The sequence below is a fragment of the Pseudophryne corroboree genome, chromosome 10, assembly GCF_028390025.1.
Source record: "Pseudophryne corroboree isolate aPseCor3 chromosome 10, aPseCor3.hap2, whole genome shotgun sequence".
In the NCBI taxonomy this organism is placed as follows: Eukaryota; Metazoa; Chordata; class Amphibia; order Anura; family Myobatrachidae; genus Pseudophryne; species Pseudophryne corroboree.
In genome coordinates this window covers 312843414-312862614 of record NC_086453.1, presented here as the reverse complement: position 1 = coordinate 312862614, position 19201 = coordinate 312843414, and positions in this window count along the sequence as shown.

The following is a 19201-nucleotide window of genomic DNA, read 5'->3' as shown; positions in this document are numbered from 1 at the left end:
GAGTCTCTAAGGGCGGTGATATCAGATCTGGAGTTGGGGGAATTCCTGGTATCCCTGGATATCAAGGATGCGTTCCTCCACATTCTGATTTGGCAGCCGCATCAAGCTCATCTCCCATTCGCACTGTTGGGCTGTCATTCCACTCCAGGCCCTGCCATTCAGCCTCTCCACAGCACCGAGGGTTTTCACCATGGTGATGGCGGAAATGATGGCTCTCCTCCGCAGACAGGGGTTGAACATAATTCCATATCTGGACGATTTGCTAATAAAGGCTTCGTCCCAGGAGAAGCTGTTACAGTCCATAGCTCTCACGACCCAGCTTCTCGAGGAAGATGGTTGGATCCTGAATCTTCAAAAATCACATTTGGAACCAACCAGGAGGTTGTCATTTCTGGGAATGATCCTCGACATGGAAGTTCAGAGGGCGTTTCTTACAGAGGAAAAAGCGTTGGTGATACAAACAATGGTCCGGGATGTCCTGAAGCCAGCCCGGGTGTCGGTTCATCAGTGCATTCGCCTTCTGGGGAAGATGGTGGCCTCTTACGAGGCTCTGCAGTATGGGAGGTTTCATGCTCGGTCCTTCCAACTGGATCTCCTGGACAAATGGTCGGGATCTCATCTACACATGCACCAGAGAATACGTCTGTCGCCAAAGGCCAGTATCTCACTCCTCTGGGGGCTGCAATTACCTCACCTTCTGGAGGGTTGCAGGTTTGGGAATCAGGACTGGATCCTTCTGACCACGGATGCAAGTCTCCGGGGCTGGGGCGCAGTCACTCAAGAAGAAACCTTCCAAGGAAGGTGGTCAAGTCTGGAAGCCAGCCTGCCGATAAACATTCTGGAATTAAGGGCCGTCTACAACGGGTTTCTCCAAGCGGCCCGTCTTCTGAGAAATCAGGCCATTCAAGTGCAGTCGGACAATGTAATGACAGTGGCTTACATAAACCGACAAGGCGGAATGAAGAGCAGAGCTGCAATGTCAGAGGTAACAAGAATCATCCTCTGGGCGGAAAAACACACGTTTGTCAGCAATCTTCATTCCGGGAGTAGACAACTGGGAAGCGGACTTCCTCAGCAGACACGATCTCCATCCAGGAGAGTGGGGCCTCCACCCGGAGGTGTTCACGGAGGTGACAAATCTTTGGGGTGAACCTCAAATAGACATGATGGTCTCTCATCCCAACAAGAAGCTTTGGTGGTATTGTTCCAGGTCAAGGGACCCGCAAGCCGTGGTGGTGGACGCCCTAGTGACTCCGTGGGTGTTCCAGTCGGTGTACGTGTTTCCTCCACTTCCACTCATTCCAAGGGTTCTAAAACTCATAAGGAGAAAAATAGTTCAGTCGATCTTCATTGCTCCGGACTGGCCTAGAAAGGCTTGGTACGCGGATCTTCTGGATCTACTGCTAGAAGAGCCGAGGCCTCTTCCTCTTCAGGAGGACCTGCTACAGCAGGGGCTGTTCGCTTATCAAGACTTTCCGCGGCTACGATTGACAGCATGGAGGTTGAACACCAGATATTAGCTCGGAAGGGCATTCCGAACAAGGTTATTCCTCCCCTGATACAGGCTAGGAAAGGAGTAATGTCTAAGCATTACCATTGCATTTGGAAAAAGTATGTGTCTTGGTGTGAATCCAAGTAGTTTCCTCCGGTGGAGTTTAAACTTGGACGATTTCTCCTCTTCCTCCAAGCAGGTGTGGATATGGGCCTGAGATTAGGTTCCGTAAAGGTCCAGATTTTGGCCCTATCCATTTTTTTCCAGAAACAGTTGGCTGCCCGCCCTGAGGTTCAAACCTTTTTGAAGGGAGTTCTGCACATCCAGCCTCCGTTTGTGCCGCCTACGGCGCCCTGGGATCTTAACGTGGTGTTGCAGTTTCTCCAGTCAGACTGGTATGAGCCTCTACACGAGGTGGAGGTCAAGTTTCTCACGTGGAAGGCTGTCACTTTGTTGGCCTTGGCTTCTGCTAGACTTTGTCATGTAAAAGCTCCTACTTGATATTCCATGAGGATAGAGCTGAGCTCCAGACACGTCCGCAGTTCCTTCCGAAGGTTGTGTCGGCATTTCATATCAACCAACCTATTGTGGTGCCAGTTGCTACTGACTCCTCAGTTTCATCAAAGTCCTTGGATGTTGTAAGGGCTCTGAAAATCTATGTGAAGAGGAATGCTCGTCACAGAAAATTGGACTCTCTGTTTCTCCTGTATGATCCCAAGAACTTGGGTGTCCTGCTTCTAAGCAGACAATTTCTCGCTGGATCAGGTTCACTATCCAGCATGCGTATTCTACGGCAGGATTGACGTGTCCTACGTCTGTTAAGGCCCACTCTACTCGTAAGGTGGGTTCTTCCTGGGTGTCTGCCCGGGGTGTCTCGGCTTTCCAGCTTTGCCGAGTGGCTACTTGATCTGGGTAAAACACATTTGCAAAGTTCTACAAGTTCGATACTTTGGCTTCTGAGGACCTCAAGTTTGGTCAATCGGTTCTGCAGGAGCCTCCGCGCTCTCCCTCCCGTTCTGCGAGCTTTGGTACATCCCCATGGTACTAATGTGGACCCCAGCATCCTCTAGGACATAAGAGTAAATAGGATTTTAATTACCTACCGGTAAATCCTTTTCTTTTAGTCCGTGGAGGATCCTGGGCGCCCGCCCAGCGCTTCGTGATCCTGCAGTGGTTACTTAGTTCAGTACTGCTTAGTTCTTGGTTAAGTACTGTTTTGTTACTTGGTAAGTAATATTGTTCAGCCGTTGCTGATGTTTCAAGCTAGTCAGCTTTGTTTGCCTTGTGTGTGAGCTGGTGTGAATCTCGCCACTATCTGTGTAAAATCCTTCTCTCAAAGTTGTCCGTCTCCTCGGGCACAGTTTCTGGACTGAGTCTGGTAGGAGGGGCATAGAGGGAGGAGCCAGCCCACAATCTCAAACTCTTAAAGTGCCAATGGCTCCTAGTGGACCCGTCTATACCCCATGGTACTAATGTGGACCCCTGCATCCTCCATGGACTACAAGAAAAGGACTTACCGGTAGGTAATTAAAATCCTATTACTCCCACTCTATGGGTGTCGTGGACACCCAGGAGTGGGAGTAGTCCATTCTAGTCGGCATGCCGACTGTCTTTTTTTTTTTTTTTTTGAGTGGTAGTGATGCAGGGGGAGTTATTGTAACCTTCGGTCTCATGACTTTGTTTCACATAACTACATCCTGTTCCTAACTGCCATTTACAGGCCGTGTTTGAAAAATGACAGCAGCTGATTGGCTGTTACTTGATCTCTCTCCACTTTATTACTCTCAAAGATTTAGTACATATGACCCTATGTCTATAAGTAGTATTGGACAAATATTTGGAGGATTCTAATATTCCTGTGAGACGGTGGATACGTGGATGAAGTTCATTTAGTACAGTCATGTACTCCTGGTACCAGTACATTTGAAATACAAATTTACTGTTTACATATAATAATAAAATTACACCAAATCTTCATCAAAATATCCAGCGTCACATGGACATATTGTGCATTGTACTCATGCAGTAATATGAATGTGTGTATTATATAATCCTGCTCCTTGCCCGGTCTGTTCTTACAGTCAGGCAGATCAGATGTTGTGTAACAGTGGGAAGAGGATGAGCTAAAATTTAAAACTAAACTTCATTTTTCTTGTCCCTGTAACGTAGTTACCAAGTACACATATTTGGTAAATTTCAGTGGCTACAGACTAAGGGGGGCATTTACTAAGCAGTGATAAGTGCGGTGAAGTAACATCTATAATTTGCATGCTATAAAATGATACAGAGCTGCTGATTGGTTGATGGGGCAATTTCTCCACTGGCTCACTTCTCCGCTCTTATCACTGCTTAGTAAATGCTAGAGATGTGCACTTGAAATTTTTCGGGTTTTGTGTTTTGGTTTTGGGTTCGGTTCCGCGGCCGTGTTTTGGGTTCGACCGCGTTTTGGCAAAACCTCACCGAATTTTTTTTGTCGGATTCGTGTGTGTTTTGGATTCGGGTGTTTTTTTTCAAAAAACACTAAAAAACAGCTTAAATCATAGAATTTGGGGGTCATTTTGATCCCAAAGTATTATTAACCTCAAAAACCATAATTTCCACTCATTTTCAGTCTATTCTGAACACCTCACACCTCACAATATTATTTTTAGTCCTAAAATTTGCACCGAGGTCGCTGGATGACTAAGCTAAGCGACCCTAGTGGCCGACACAAACACCTGGCCCATCTAGGAGTGGCACTGCAGTGTCACGCAGGATGGCCCTTCCAAAAAAAAACACTCCCCAAACAGCACATGACGCAAAGAAAAAAAGAGGCGCAATGAGGTAGCTGTGTGAGTAAGCTAAGCGACCCTAGTGGCCGACACAAACACCTGGCCCATCTAGGAGTGGCACTGCAGTGTCACGCAGGATGGCCCTTCCAAAAAACACTCCCCAAACAGCACATGACGCAAAGAAAAAAAAAGGCGCAATGAGGTAGCTGTGTGAGTAAGCTAAGCGACCCTAGTGGCCGACACAAACACCTGGCCCATCTAGGAGTGGCACTGCAGTGTCACGCAGGATGGCCCTTCCAAAAAACACTCCCCAAACAGCACATGACGCAAAGAAAAATGAAAGAAAAAAGAGGTGCAAGATGGAATTGTCCTTGGGCCCTCCCACCCACCCTTATGTTGTATAAACAGGACATGCACACTTTAACCAACCCATCATTTCAGTGACAGGGTCTGCCACACGACTGTGACTGAAATGACGGGTTGGTTTGGACCCCTACCAAAAAAGAAGCAATTAATCTCTCCTTGCACAAACTGGCTCTACAGAGGCAAGATGTCCACCTCATCATCATCCTCCGATATATCACCGTGTACATCCCCCTCCTCACAGATTATCAATTCGTCCCCACTGGAATCCACCATCTCTGCTCCCTGTGTACTTTGTGGAGGCAATTGCTGCTGGTCAATGTCTCCACGGAGGAATTGATTATAATTCATTTTAATGAACATCATCTTCTCCACATTTTCTGGAAGTAACCTCGTACGCCGATTGCTGACAAGGTGAGCGGCGGCACTAAACACTCTTTCGGAGTACACACTTGTGGGAGGGCAACTTAGGTAGAATAAAGCCAGTTTGTGCAAGGGCCTCCAAATTGCCTCTTTTTCCTGCCAGTATAAGTACGGACTGTCTGACGTGCCTACTTGGATGCGGTCACTCATATAATCCTCCACCATTCTTTCAATGGGGAGAGAATCATATGCAGTGCCAGTAGACGACATGTCCGTATCCGTAATCGTTGGCAGGTCCTTCAGTCCGGACCAGATGTCAGCATCAGCAGTCGCTCCAGACTGCCCTGCATCACCGCCAGCGGGTGGGCTCGGAATTCTGAGCCTTTTCCTCGCACCCCCAGTTGCGGGAGAATGTGAAGGAGGAGATGTTGACAGGTCGCGTTCCGCTTGACTTGACAATTTTCTCACCAGCAGGTCTTTGAACCCCAGCAGACTTGTGTCTGCCGGAAAGAGAGATCCAAGGTAGGTTTTAAATCTAGGATCGAGCACGGTGGCCAAAATGTAGTGCTCTGATTTCAACAGATTGACCACCCGTGAATCCTTGTTAAGCGAATTAAGGGCTCCATCCACAAGTCCCACATGCCTAGCGGAATCGCTCTGTGTTAGCTCCTCCTTCAATGTCTCCAGCTTCTTCTGCAAAAGCCTGATGAGGGGAATGACCTGACTCAGGCTGGCAGTGTCTGAACTGACTTCACGTGTGGCAAGTTCAAAGGGCAGCAGAACCTTGCACAACGTTGAAATCATTCTCCACTGCGCTTGAGACAGGTGCATTCCACCTCCTATATCGTGCTCAATTGTTTAGGCTTGAATGGCCTTTTGCTGCTCCTCCAACCTCTGAAGCATATATAGGGTTGAATTCCACCTCGTTACCACTTCTTGCTTCAAATGATGGCAGGGCAGGTTCAGGCGTTTTTGGTGGTGCTCCAGTCTTCTGTACGTGGTGCCTGTACGCCGAAAGTGTCCCACAATTCTTCTGGCCACCGACAGCATCTCTTGCACGCCCCTCTCGTTTTTTAAATAATTCTGCACCACCAAATTCAAGGTATGTGCAAAACATGGGACGTGCTGGAATTTGCCCATATTTAATGCACACACAATATTGCTGGCATTGTCCGATGCCACAAATCCACAGGAGAGTCCAATTGGGGTAAGCCATTCCGCGATGATCTTCCTCAGTTGCCGTAAGAGGTTTTCAGCTGTGTGCGTATTCTGGAAACCGGTGATACAAAGCGTAGCCTGCCTAGGAAAGAGTTGGCGTTTGCGAGATGCTGCTACTGGTGCCGCCGCTGCTGTTCTTGCGGCGGGAGTCCATACATCTACCCAGTGGGCTGTCACAGTCATATAGTCCTGACCCTGCCCTGCTCCACTTGTCCACATGTCCGTGGTTAAGTGGACATTGGGTACAACTGCATTTTTTAGGACACTGGTGAGTCTTTTTCTGACGTCCGTGTACATTCTCGGTATCGCCTGCCTAGAGAAGTGGAACCTAGATGGTATTTGGTAACGGGGGCACACTACCTCAAGAAATTGTCTAGTTCCCTGTGAACTAACGGCGGATACCGGACGCACGTCTAACACCAACATAGTTGTCAAGGCCTCAGTTATCCGCTTTGCAACAGGATGACTGCTGTGATATTTCATCTTCCTCGCAAAGGACTGTTGGACAGTCAATTGCTTACTGGAAGTAGTACAAGTGGTCTTCCGACTTCCCCTCTGGGATGACCATCGACTCCCAGCAGCAACAACAGCAGCGCCAGCAGCAGTAGGCGTTACACGCAAGGATGCATCGGAGGAATCCCAGGCAGGAGAGGACTCGTCAGAATTGCCAGTGACATGGCCTGCAGGACTATTGGCATTGCTGGGAAGGAGGAAATTGACACTGAGGGAGTTGGTGGGGTGGTTTGCGTGAGCTTGGTTACAAGAGGAAGGGATTTACTGGTCAGTGGACTGCTTCCGCTGTCGCCCAAAGTTTTTGAACTTGTCACTGACTTATTATGAATGCGCTGCAGGTGACGTATAAGGGAGGATGTTCCGAGGTGGTTAACGTCCTTACCCCTACTTATTACAGCTTGACAAAGGCAACACACGGCTTGACAAATGTTGTCCGCATTTCTGTTGAAATACTTCCACACCGAAGAGCTGATTTTTTTGGTATTTTCACCAGGCATGTCAATGGCCATATTCCTCCCACGGACAACAGGTGTCTCCCCCGGTGCCTGACTTAAACAAACCACCTCACCATCAGAATCCTCCTTGTCAATTTCCTCCCCAGCGCCAGCAACACCCATATCCTCCTCATCCTGGTGTACTTCAACACTGACATCTTCAATCTGACTATCAGGAACTGGACTGCGGGTGCTCCTTCCAGCACTTGCAGGGGGCGTGCAAATGGTGGAAGGCGCATGCTCTTCACGTCCAGTGTTGGGAAGGTCAGGCATCGCAACCGACACAATTGGACTCTCCTTGTGGATTTGGGATTTCGAAGAACGCACAGTTCTTTGCTGTGCTTTTGCCAGCTTGAGTCTTTTCATTTTTCTAGCGAGAGGCTGAGTGCTTCCATCCTCATGTGAAGCTGAACCACTAGCCATGAACATAGGCCAGGGCCTCAGCCGTTCCTTGCCACTCCGTGTGGTAAATGGCATATTGGCAAGTTTACGCTTCTCCGACGACAATTTTATTTTAGATTTTTTAGTCCTTTTTTTACTGATATTTGGTGTTTTGGATTTTACATGCTCTGTACTATGACATTGGGCATCGGCCTTGGCAGACGACGTTGCTGGCATTTCATCGTCTCGGCCATGACTAGTGGCAGCAGCTTCAGCACGAGGTGGAAGTCGATCTTGATCTTTCCCTATTTTTGGAACCTCAACATTTTTGTTCTCCATATTTTAATAGGCACAACTAAAAGGCACCTCAGGTAAACAATGGAGATGGATGGATACTAGTATACTTATGGATGACGAGCGACTGCCGACACAGAGGTAGCTACAGCCGTGGACTACCGTACTGTGTCTGCTGCTAATATAGACTGGATGATAATGAGATAAAATTAAAATATATATATATATATATCACACTAGTACTGCAGCCGGACAGGTATATATTATGTAATGACGGACCTGCTGGACACTGTCTGTCAGCACTGCAGACTCCTAAAGTAAGCTACTAGTATCAAGAAGATAGAAAAAAAAAAAAAACACGGGTAGGTGGTATACAATTATGGATGGACGAGCGACTGCCGACACAGAGGTAGCTACAGCCGTGGACTACGTACTGTGTCTGCTGCTAATATAGACTGGATGATAATGAGATAAAATTAAAATATATATATATAATCACACTAGTACTGCAGCCGGACAGGTATATATTATGTAATGACGGACCTGCTGGACACTGTCTGTCACCACTGCAGACTCCTAAAGTAAGCTACTAGTATCAAGAAGATAGAAAGAAAAAAAAACCACGGGTAGGTGGTATACAATTATGGATGGACGAGCGACTGCCGACACAGAGGTAGCTACAGCCGTGGACTACCGTACTGTGTCTGCTGCTAATATAGACTGGATGATAATGAGATAAAATTAAAATATATATATATATCACACTAGTACTGCAGCCGGACAGGTATATATTATGTAATGACGGACCTGCTGGACACTGTCTGCAGAATGCGTTTATAAAAACACCACACGACGAGTGTTTAACTTTTTCAGGCAGACAATCACAATTATACTGGTGGTCAGCAGACAATCACAATACTGGTGGTCAGTGGTCACTGGTCAGTCACACTGGCAGTGGCACTCTGGCAGCAAAAGTGTGCACTGTACTTAAAATATGTACTCCTGCTATAACTGCTCCCCAGTCTCCCCCACAATTAAGCTGTGTGAGCAGTGAGCACTCAGCACAGTCAGATAATGATATACAGTATTACATATGATGCAGCACACTGGGCTGAGCACAGATATGGTATGTGACTGTGTCACACTGTGTATCGTTTTTTATCAGGCAGAGAACGGATTAATTAAACTGGTGGTCACTGGTCACACTATCAGCAGCAAGTAGTACTCCTCCTAATAATATGCTCCCCAAAATTTGTGTCTCTCTCTAGTACTCTAGTCTAAACGGAGAGGACGCCAGCCACGTCCTCTCCCTATCAATCTCAATGCACGTGTGAAAATGGCGGCGACGCGCGGCTCCTTATATAGAATCCGAGTCTCGCGATAGAATCCGAGCCTCGCGAGAATCCGACAGCGGGATGATGACGTTCGGGCGCGCTCGGGTTAACCGAGCAAGGCGGGAAGATCCGAGTCGCTCGGCCCCGTGTAAAAAAAACTGAAGTTCGGATTCCGAGGAACCGAACCCGCTCATCTCTAAATGCCCCCCTTTGTATCGAGGCACAAATAAGAAAAATTATATAGTTTTGCATATACCTTTTAGGTGATGGCTACAGAATTGGAAGATATTTCTTTTCTCCCAAAAGAACCTGTGAATTAAATATCTTTAGATTAAGAAGTAAAAAGGTATTTCCACTCAAACGTACTCATCCCAAACAGTGAAATTCTCCGGTTAGCAAGTGACATTTTGCCATATGAGTAAAGGTGAATATGATTGAGTAATGTTTATTTGGTGAGATGTCTGTTTGCTTATCACATAGTCACCTTCGCTCCTTAAATTGCTTGCATACTTCCTTTATGTCCAGTTCCAGATGGCTGACATTGATCAATGAACTTTATAGCCCCCCCCAACCCCATTACAAGTGGACGGGTGTGCCCTTATTTGCGCTTGGAGTAACGCTATGTTTACAATATGTATTGTCACTGGATCCTTACGCAGTGATATCACTGTGATGGAAGGTCACAAGTCCGTGAGCTCCTAAGAAACCTCATTAAACTTCTTAGAGTTTTTATTTCCTTTTGATTATCGCATAATAACACAGGCTGTAATTACTGTAGATCTTGGGAAACTAATGTGAACTCAGCACATTTGACTGGGTGTAGTATGTGTTGCCGGCGGTCGGGCTCCCGGCTAACCAGCATACCGACAGCTAGGTGAGCGCAAATGAGCCCCTTGCGGGCTCGCTGCGCTCGCCACTCACGCATCGCTATTAGTGATGAGCGGGTTTGGTTCCTCGGAAACCGAACCCCCCCGAACTTCACCCATTTTACACGGGTCCGAGGCATACTCGGATTCTCCCGTATGGCTCGGTTAACCCGAGCGCGCCCTAACGTCATCATCCCGCTGTCGGATTCTCGCGAGATTCGGATTCTATATAAGGAGCCGCGCGTCGCCGCCATTTTCACTCGTGCATTGGAAATGTTAGGGAGAGGACGTGGCTGGCGTCCTCTCCGTTTTTTATTAATGTTGCTGCAAATATTTGTGCTTATTGCTTAATTGTGGGGACTGGGGAGCAGCTGTATTATATAGGAGGAGTACAGTGCAGAGTTTTGCTGACCAGTGACCACCAGTATTATACGTTGTCTGCCTGAAAAACGCTCCATATCTGTGCTCAGTGTGCTGCATATATCTGTGCTCACACTGCTTTATTGTGGGGACTGGGGACCAGCAGTATTATATAGGAGGAGTACAGTGCAGAGTTTTGCTGATCAGTGACCACCAGTTTTATCCGTTCTCTGCCTGAAAAACGCTCCATATCTGTGCTCAGTGTGCTTTATTGTGGGGACTGGGGACCAGCAGTATTATATAGGAGGAGTACAGTGCAGAGTTTTGCTGACCAGTGACCACCAGTATTATACGTTGTCTGCCTGAAAAACGCTCCATATCTGTGCTCAGTGTGCTGCATATATCTGTGCTCACACTGCTTTATTGTGGGGACTGGGGACCAGCAGTATTATATAGGAGGAGTACAGTGCAGAGTTTTGCTGACAGTGACCACCAGTATATATAGCAGTACGGTACGGAAGGCCACTGCTCTACCTACCTCTGTGTCGTCAAGTATACTATCCATCTAGATTCTATACCTGTGGTGCATTTTAGTTTTGCAGTTTGCTGACAGTGACCACCTGTATATATAGCAGTACGGTACGGAAGGCCACTGCTCTACCTACCTCTGTGTCGTCAAGTATACTATCCATCTAGATTCTATACCTGTGGTGCATTTTAGTTTTGCAGTTTGCTGACAGTGACCACCAGTATATATAGCAGTACGGTACGGAAGGCCACTGCTCTACCTACCTCTGTGTCGTCAAGTATACTATCCATCTTGATTCTATACCTGTGGTACATTTTAGTTTTGCAGTTTGCTGACAGTGACCACTAGTATATATAGCAGTACGGTACGGAAGGCCACTGCTCTACCTACCTCTGTGTCATCAAGTATACTATCCATTTAGATTCTATACCTGTGGTGCATTTTAGTTTTGCAGTTTGCTGACAGTGACCACCAGTATATATAGCAGTACGGTACGGAAGGCCACTGCTCTACCTACCTCTGTGTCGTCAAGTATACTATCCATCTAGATTCTATACCTGTGGTGCATTTTAGTTTTGCAGTTTGCTGACAGTGACCACCAGTATATATAGCAGTACGGTACGGAAGGCCACTGCTCTACCTACCTCTGTGTCGTCAAGTATACTATCCATCTAGATTCTATACCTGTGGTGCATTTTAGTTTTGCAGTTTGCTGACAGTGACCACCAGTATATATAGCAGTACGGTACGGAAGGCCACTGCTCTACCTACCTCTATGTCGTCAAGTATACTATCCATCTAGATTCTATACCTGTGGTGCATTTTAGTTTTGCAGTTTGCTGACAGTGACCACCAGTATATATAGCAGTACGGTACGGAAGGCCACTGCTCTACCTACCTCTGTGTCGTCAAGTATACTATCCATCCATACCTGTGGTGCATTTCAGTTGTGCGCAGTATATATAGTAGTAGGCCATTGCTATTGATACTGGCATATAATTCCACACATTAAAAAATGGAGAACAAAAATGTGGAGGTTAAAATAGGGAAAGATCAAGTTCCACTTCCACCTCGTGCTGAAGCTGCTGCCACTACTCATGGCCGAGACGATGAAATGCCATCAACGTCGTCTGTCAAGGCCGATGCCCAATGTCATAGTAGAGAGCATGTAAAATCAAAAAAACAAAAGTTCAGTAAAATGACCCAAAAATCAAAATTGAAAGCGTCTGATGAGAAGCGTAAACTTGCCAATATGCCATTTACGACACGGAGTGGCAAGGAACGGCTGAGGCCCTGGCCTATGTTCATGGCTAGTGGTTCAGATTCACATGAGGATGGAAGCACTCATCCTCTCGCTAGAAAAATGAAAAGACTTAAGCTGGCAAAAGCACAGCAAAGAACTGTGCGTTCTTCTAAATCACAAATCCCCAAGGAGAGTCCAATTGTGTCGGTTGCGATGCCTGACCTTCCCAACACTGGACGGGAAGAGCTTGCGCCTTCCACCATTTGCACGCCCCCTGCAAGTGCTGGAAGGAGCACCCGCAGTCCAGTTCCTGATAGTCAAATTGAAGATGTCACTGTTGAAGTACACCAGGATGAGGATATGGGTGTTGCTGGCGCTGCGGAGGAAATTGACAAGGAGGATTCTGATGGTGAGGTGGTTTGTTTAAGTCAGGCACCCGGGTAGACACCTGTTGTCCGTGGGAGGAATATGGCCATTGACATGCCTGGTCAAAATACAAAAAAAATCACCTCTTCGGTGTGGAATTATTTCAACACAAATGCGGACAACAGGTGTCAAGCCGTGTGTTGCCTTTGTCAAGCTGTAATAAGTAGGGGTAAGGACGTTAACCACCTAGGAACATCCTCCCTTATACATCACCTGGACCGCATTCATCAGAAGTCAGTGACAAGTTCAAAAACTTTGGATGACAGCGGAAGCAGTCCACTGACCACTAAATCCCTTCCTCTTGTAACCAAGCTCCTGCAAACCACACCACCAACTCCCTCAGTGTCAATTTCCACCTTACACAGGAAAGCCAATAGTCCTGCAGGCCATGTCATTGGCAAGTCTGACGAGTCCTCTCCTGCCTGGGATTCCTCCGATGCATCCTCCTTCACATTCTCCCGCAACTGGGGGTGCGAGGAAAAGGCTAAGAATTCCGAGCCCACCCGCTGGCGGTGATGCAGAGCAGTCTGGAGCGAGTGCTGACATCTGGTCCGGACTGAAGGACCTGCCAACGATTACTGACATGTCGTCTACTGTCACTGCATATGATTCTGTCATCATTGAAAGAATGGTGGAGGATTATATGAGTGACCGCATCCAAGTAGGCACGTCAGACAGTCCGTACGTATACTGGCAGGAAAAAGAGGCAATTTGGAGGCCCTTGCACAAACTGGCTTTTTTCTACCTAAGTTGCCCTCCCTCCAGTGTGTACTCCGAAAGAGTGTTTAGTGCAGCCGCTCACCTAGTCAGCAATCGGCGTACGAGGTTGCTTCCAGAAAATGTGGAGAAGATGATGTTCATCAAAATGAATTATAATCAATTCCTCCGTGGAGACATTCACCAGCAATTGCCTCCAGAAAGTACACAGGGATCTGAGATGGTGGATCCAGTGGGGACGAATTAATAATCTGTGAGGAGGGGGATATACACAGTGAAAGGGGTGAGGAATCGGAGGATGATGATGAGGTGGACATCTTGCCTCTGTAGAGCCAGTTTGTGTAAGGAGAGATTGATTGCTTCTTTTTTGGTGGGGGCCCAAACCAACCAGTCATTTCAGTCACAGTCATGTGGCAGACCCTGGCGCTGAAATGATGGGTTCGTTAAAGTGTGCATGTCCTGTTTATACAACATAAGGGTGGGTGGGAGGACCCAAGGACAATTCCATCTTGCACCTCTTTTTTCTTTCATTTTTCTTTGCATCATGTGCTGTTTGGGGACAATTTTTTTAAGTGCCATCCTGTCTAACACTGCAGTGCCACTCCTAGATGGGCCAGGTGTTTGTGTCGGCCACTTGTGTCGCTTAGCTTAGTCACACAGCGACCTTGGTGCGCCTCTTTTTTTCTTTGCATCATGTGCTGTTTGGGGACAATTTTTTTGAAGTGCCATCCTGTCTGACACTGCAGTGCCACTCCTAGATGGGCCAGGTGTTTGTGTCGGCCACTTGTGTCGCTTAGCTTAGTCACACAGCGACCTTGGTGCGCCTCTTTTTTTCTTTGCATCATGTGCTGTTTGGGGACAATTTTTTTGAAGTGCCATCCTGTCTGACACTGCAGTGCCACTCCTAGATGGGCCAGGTGTTTGTGTCGGCCACTTGTGTCGCTTAGCTTAGCCATCCAGCGACCTCGGTGCAAATTTTAGGACTAAAAATAATATTGTGAGGTGTTCAGAATAGACTGAAAATGAGTGTAAATTATGGTTATTGAGGTTAATAATACTATGGGATCAAAATGACCCCCAAATTCTATGATTTAAGCTGTTTTTGAGGGTTTTTTGTAAAAAAAACACCCGAATCCAAAACACACCCGAATCCGACAAAAAATTTTCAGGGAGGTTTTGGCAAAACGCGTCCGAATCCAAAACACGGCCGCGGAACCGAATCCAAAACTAAAACACAAAACCCGAAAAATTTCCGGTGCACATCTCTAAAATTCGCTATCTATTCTCCCTCCAGGGGGGTCGTGGACCCCCAAGAGGAAGAAAAGTTTTAGGTATGCCGGCGGTCAGGATTCCGGCGCCGGTATGGTGGTCGTCGGGAGCCTGGCCGCCGGCAACCTGCAGACCACCCCATTTGATGTGTGCTTAATTTTCCCTAATCCACCCATATGGTTCAAGTTAATACTTAATTTCTATCTTTGCACCCAGTTGTGGACTTCACGTGATTTATAATATTTGCCACTCAACAAATTTTTCTGTTTAAATCTTTTATATAAAATATATTGGTCTGTTTGTTTGTCCGGTTATGCATTTGGACACCCCTGCATGTTGGATCCTGGACAGGTTTAGGAGGGTTAGGGTCCCGGTCGGCTCTCCTGTTGGTGTATGCTGGTCAGAACTTTGACCCGGGGAGCCTGTTCTGAGCCTTATATTGGATCCAGGAAGACATAGTAGGGGGTTGAGGTCCCATTCGGACCTCCTGCTGGTGTACACTGGGCAGATCTTTAAGAAAAGGAAAGCTTTAAACCCATCTCGCAATGTAAACATGATTATAAAACTAAATGGACAGGAAAGCTGGAGATGGGGACTACTGGTGACTCCCTCCTCCCCCTCCCCCCCCCCCAAAAAAAAACACTGGTCAGCCACCTCATGGGTGTGTTGGAAGAGCTGCTAAGCTGCTAATTGTCTTTAAATGGTTGACCGTTACATCCAACTAATTGATAACTTAATATCCTGGGTTCTTCAACTAGAACCCTATGAAAAAAAGAAAAGTTTCTACCTGACTTTTTGGTTGCGGTGTATTTGAGTCAACAAGTTGCCTCACCAACGACACCCCAGGCTTCTGTATTTGTGTAGGGTCTATTATGAAAGACAGGAACTGGCCAACTCCTGATTAGGGTGTAGCCAATTCAGGGCACCCTGTCATATGATATATAGAGAATTTTCTCCCATTATTCTTAATTCTTTCATATGTAGGAAGTTACTTATTGTATTCTAATAACTTCAGTAATGCTTTCAAGTGATTGGAGGAGTAAGAACCATAGGCGTTTCTATAATGGGTGCTGTGTGTGCGGTGCACGCGGGCCCCTGGATCCAGTGGGCCCACACCGGACACACACTGCACCCATATATTATACTTCCCACTCTGAAGTCGCGTGGCGGCGGCCCTCCAGTGTGGGCATTAATCACTCGGAAAATGGCCGCAGCAGCCATTTCCTAATGATTTGCGCATGCACACTGGAGATGTCCCCGGGAACAAGGGCGCGCACCATGTTCCTTGAGACCTGCACATGCGCAGTAGACTCTGGCATTATGCCAGAGTATCCAGAGAGGAAGGGGCCTGCGATGGAGCCTGCACGCGGGTCCCCTCCTCTCTTAAAAAAGCCCCTGGTAAGAACATAAGGAAAGTTTCTATTGGCCCAGAGGGAACAATATGTTCTTTTATTTCTAATTTCTAAGTTACTGGCCTTCCCCATTCCCAGATACCCTAGGAGGAGAAACTTTTTTCCGAGAGATAAAGTGGAGCTGTTGCCCAAAGTAACTAATCAGCTTCTGTCATTTATCTAGAACAGTATTTGAAATGACAGAAGCTGTCCTGCTGGGTTGTGAATCAAAAATTAGGTGGTGAATTTACTAAAGTTTGGTTTTGGGTTTTTCGGTCATTTAGCCGCCTATTTTCAAATAGACCATTTACTAAAGTCAAAACCAATGGCAAAACAACCTAAAACAGGCTTAATCAGCTGCAGGGATAATGCTGTAGCAGGGAGACACAGCGTGGGGTCTCCCTGCCACAACGTTAACCAGCCACAAACTGGTGTGCCCAGCGCTGGAATTCCTTAGAATGTCCAAAAAAATGGGGTTCCCTCTCCTGAGGGACAACCAGCCCTGGGTGCGGAGCTACTAGTAAAAAAAAAATTAAAAAAATAGTTATTGTATGTTACAGGTGGACTACAAGTTCCAGCATGCCAGCCCCATCATTATTGCACTTGTGAATCAGATATAAAGGAACCCCTATTGACGCATGTGTTACATAAAATTATATATTTTCTGCCTTTTTATCCAACCTTAAAAGCAGCTGTCTTAAGCTAGCCATACAATCAAATTTCATCCAACCAACTACTGAACTTGTTTGCTTAGAATGAAAATCTGGTAATGTATTGGAGCAAATGACAATCATTAATATGCCTTTAAACCCCGAAAATTGACAAAAACTGTTGTTCAGACAAGTTTTATTGAAACAATTTGTCTAAATGACCATTTTTGTCCATTTTTCGCTGATGATCACAGACGCTTACTGACAGGGGCAGACTAGATGGGCCAAGTGGTTCTTATCTGCCGTCAAATTCTATGTTTATGTTTCTATGACTCTAATTCACAAAAAGCTGTCAATTATTCCTGATCCACAGCTTTCTGTGATTAAAGTCTGACAGTCAGAGCCTGTATGGGCCAGTGCCAAATTGTGATTAAAGTGCCGAATTGTGATTATAGTCTGGCAGTCAGAGCCTGTATGGGCCAGTGCCAAATTGTGATTAAAGTGCCGAATTGTGATTAAAGTCTGGCAGTCAGAGCCTGTATGGGCCAATGCCCAGTGGGGCTCCTCTTGCAAACTGAGCAGGAGCCGCTGTGTTCCTGCACCCATCAAGAATCATGCCCCCTGTTCAGGACTGTGTAGTTGTACCTCTGTCACCCACTGCCTCTCCAAGTGACCACCTCCCTCACCCACGGCCTCTCCCTGTTACCCTCTACCTCTTCATGTCACCCACTACCTTCATGTCACTTTCTGCTTATCCCATTCATCCTCAGCCTCTCCTATTCACACTCTGCCTCTCCCTGTCACCCACTTCATCTTCCTATCACCCACTGTCACTCTCTTCCTCTCGCTGTCACCCTCTGCCTCTCCCTTTCAACCACTGCCTCTCCTCGTTACCTTCTACCTCTCCATGTCACCCACTGCCTCCCTATCACCCTCTGCTTCTGCCTGTCACCTGCTGCCTTTCCTCATCACCCACTGCCTTTCTTATTCACCCTCTGCCTCTCACTGTCACCCACTTCCTATTACTGTCACCCTCTGCCACTTTCTTTCACCATCTGCTTCACCTTGTTACCTCTCCTTGTCTCTGTTGCCCACAGTCACCAACTGTCTTTCTCTGTCACCCACTGGAGTGTGGCATATAATGAACTTTGGGTGGAGCAAAGTATATTTTGGTATCTTGGCTCACCACTCAAAAGTTCTGCCGCTGGTGACCACCTAGGGCTCTGTGGAACCCTGGCGGCCCAACTACCATGCACTGCAAGCATATAGTTTAGATCCCCCCCATATTTCCATCAGCAATTGTGAAGCACACAATAAGGATTAATTCAGAGACAGCAGCAGGGGAGACCAAACACTGCTGAGTCTGCCCCATGAGTCTCAGCACAGAGGCCAGAGCATGGGTTGAGCCCTGATTAGAGAGGCTCTGTACATTACATTCGGACTAGGGGAGCCCTGATTAAACATGCTTCTCTGACCCCTGAATCAGTTTAGGTGGACTGTTGACTCTATTCTGTCAGCACATCCCCTGTCTAAATCCCCTGCTTGCCTTCCCTTTCTCCACAGCTTCAGCCCCAGCACCTGTCTACTGCAGAGGTTCCCAAACGCGGTCCTCAAGGCATCCCAATGGTCCTGGTTTTAAATGTATCCATGCTTGGCCACAGGTGATTTAATTAGCACCTTAGTCAATTTGATTTAACCATTTGTGCTGCGCCATGGATATACCTGAAACCTGGACTGTTGGGGTGCCTTGAGGACCGCGTTTGAGAACCTCTGGTCTACTGTCTCTCTCTCCCCTTTCTCTGTGCATTACCTGTCTGCATCTCCCAGTCTATCTGCACAGCTCCTACCTATCACTGCCTCCTCTCCCTACACCGCCTGCATGTATCTTTCCATACTGCACAGCCTTTATCGGTCTCCCCTGCCCAGTTCCTGACTTTTATTTAATTTATCTATCTATCTATCCATCCATCTAAGGTGCATGTAAGGGAGGGGCTACTCTAGACAAGAAAAAACACAAATTCCCCCAGCATGCTGCAATAGGCCAGCAAAAGAGACATACATCCTACATGATAATAGTAATGCAGAGATCTCCATAACATACATTTGCAAACATATGGTAAGATACCAGCCAAGGCAATGCATCTCTGCTCTGGTGGTCTTACATTACATGATGATGGCACCCTATCTATAATTGATGCAGGACACATGTCCAAGGGGGGCCACAATGTACACCCCGCACCCAGGTTCTTCGATATTTACCTCCCCGGAGCCCCGTGTAGGCAGCAGCACTGCACAAATCACAGGGAAACTGATGCAGTGGTCATTTTCCCTGCATTTTGCGCATAAGGCAACAGTACCATAGTCTGTCTTGTAACGTTGGCTAGAGAGGATAGGGGTTGGTCGGGGACTGTACCTGGACCCTCCCCTCTCTTAATATACCCCTGCCATAGCCCCTAATAACTGTGTAAGGTAGCCCTCAATCGTCATTCAAGTCTTTTCTACCCAAAGTACAGTCTGGAATTGGAGT